Here is a 2,514-nt window from a genome sequence, read left to right as displayed (position 1 = left end):
GCTCCTCCCCTACAATTTCTCTCCTTTGTTCTTAATGGCTAGGAATTAGCGACAATCAGAGCAACTGTCTAGGACCCAGAACAAAAGTTAAATTGAAGACTGGCAGAACTTCATTCCTGAGTTCCCTTGAGGAGCAGAGCTGCTAGCCCCTTAAACTACCAACCTGTGGGACTGTCTTGTGATAATGAATGAAATTTCATCTTCCTAATCCCACTGTAACTTGGGATCTCTTTGTTACAGCACTGCAGCCTGTACCCTGTGTGATACAGAGTATTAGATAGATGATATGTCTTGCTTAACATATTGTGCTTTGTGTTATCTAGAGATTCATGACTTTAATTAAAATCTGATTAGGCCAGATGCTCATGCCTTTAATTCTCAGCACTTTAGGAGGCCGAGGTGGGGGATCACTTGAGCCCAGGAGTTCAAGACCAGCCTGGGCAACATAATGGGACACGATCTCTACAGATGTGTGCCTGTAGTCCCAGGAACTCCCAGCTACTTGGGAGGCGGAGGTGGGAGGATTGCTTGAGCCTGGGAGGTGGAGCCTGAAGTGTACTGTGATTGCGCCACTGCACTCCAGCCTGGACAACAGAGAGAGATTCTGTCTCAAAATAAAATAAAAAAGTAAAATAAAACAAAATAATAAATCCAACTAGTCCTGGAAAGTTCTAAGGCATTATCTCTTCACATACTGCACTTTCTTAACTTTTTCTATTCTGTCTTTCTGGAACTCTGATTAGAAATCAGGCATTTTAATTCTATGTTTGGTATTTCTTGACTTCTCTTCTGTATTTTCCATGTTAGTTTCTTGTGCTACATTCAGTATATCTTCTTGAGATCTATCTTTTACTTCACTTCTGTTATGTCTATTTTGCTCTTTTATCCATGCACGTAGTTCTATATTTAAACAACTGTTATTTCATTCCTAAAAGTTGTCTTTGTTGTTTTCCAAATCTGTGGGCTCATTATTTTGCTCTTTGACTAATTTTTATCTTAGCTTTGTTTAAACTGTCTATATCTGGCTATTTTATATTCTGTGTCTGACAGTTCTAATATCTATAGTAGTAAAGTCTCAAAATTGTTGATTTGTTGCTTCTAATGACTTTCACTCATGGTGGCTTATCTTTTGTGTTTGGAGATCTTTGAGTATAAGCTCAGCTATGGTTGGTTTTAATTTGTGGGGATTCTCAGAATCTAAGCTAAGGAACTTTCTTCCAGAGAAGATGTGTATTTGCTTTTATTTGAAGGCAGAGGTTGCTCTTAACTTTGGGTGGCTGTCCTTAAGGCAATTTCAGCTTTTGCCTTTGCTTACTTGTCCCTCAACCAGTTTGAGGTTATCCTTCATTTTTCTTCATTGTTTTTTTTTTTTAAAGGAGAGCTTGAAGATTACCTTTTCTTCCTCCATTTAGAAGGTACATTTTTATACAGGTTAATTGTTTTGTAGAAAATAGGCTTCCAATCATGAAAATTTATGGCTTGCCCTTTTAAATTTGTTTTTGTATACTCTTCCTAAAGTTCCTTTTCTCTCCCCTAAGCTTGGCCAACTGTCATATACTCAACCTAGTTGTGCCCAGATTCCTTCTTTGCTGCCATATACATAATAAAAGAACACCATAGAAATTCTTCCATTGTATTAATTACCTCTTAAAAGTGTAAGAAGTTATTTATCTTTTTTACCTTAGTGTATGAATGGACTAATGGTGGATACATACCACTGTAACCCAGTGTCCCCAAGTTTTTTGGGATACAACTGTGAAAAAGTAACCACGTGTAACTGTTGCACCTTGAGTTCTTGTTGTTTCAAAAAGTTCCAGGAAGAAACTCAGCCCCAGAAAAAGGAAAACCAATTGGATCCAGAGATGCCTGAATTGGAGATGAATTTTGGTGAACTCATTACCATACTAAAAACCCTGCCCAAGGAGGAGCTTATTCACCATTTTCTATACATGCAACACACGTAGAAGAATGATCAGTGACTGCACTTGAGCTCCCTTGACTCCACCTCTACATACAATGACTCAGCCAGCCAGCCTCATAACAGCCCTGTTTTCACCATTGTTCAAGGAGGCATTGCTTTGGGGAACTATCTGTGGTGTCCTCCTTCCTTATTGCAAATAATAAAATCCCCTTGTTAAACCCTTCTTGGTTGTAGTCATTGGGCTGTCACCTGCCAGGCAATTGAATCTACCTGTTGTGTGGGTAACAACACTTCTGACTTTTCCTGCACCTTTACACTCCCGTACAGGGCCTGGTGCCCAATAAATGCTGGTTGAAAATTTTCTATCTTCCATATTTTCTGTGGCTTGCAAATAATTGGAGACTTGGAGATAATGTGATAAATGAAGAAATCGCTAGAGTCACAAGAGAAACAAGAAGTTCAGTTTCTTCTTTGGAAATATTCCAAATACAATTATTTGTGGAAGGATTTCTGAGTGGTATGAAGAATGGAGATAAGGGGCAGGAAATTTACCTTTTAATTTGCTTGGAAAAGTAAAAAAATGGCTAAGCAAA

At 38.5% G+C, this 2,514-nt stretch overlaps 1 long non-coding RNA gene across 1 annotated transcript; it reads left to right on the top strand.

Annotated features, from left to right (window-relative positions):
• Window positions 1–816: 816 nt before the first annotated feature.
• On the top strand, window positions 817–2,144 carry LOC129047520 (uncharacterized). Its single transcript, XR_008509257.2, has 2 exons — window positions 817–1,415; window positions 1,812–2,144. It is a non-coding gene; the product is annotated as an uncharacterized LOC129047520 (long non-coding RNA).
• The last annotated feature ends 370 nt before the right edge of the window (window positions 2,145–2,514 follow it).

The sequence above is a fragment of the Pongo abelii genome, chromosome 7 (assembly GCF_028885655.2).
Source record: "Pongo abelii isolate AG06213 chromosome 7, NHGRI_mPonAbe1-v2.0_pri, whole genome shotgun sequence".
Classification (NCBI taxonomy): Eukaryota; Metazoa; Chordata; class Mammalia; order Primates; family Hominidae; genus Pongo; species Pongo abelii.
The sequence above is the reverse complement of the archived record's forward strand: the minus strand, read 5'-3'. Positions and strand labels throughout refer to the sequence as shown.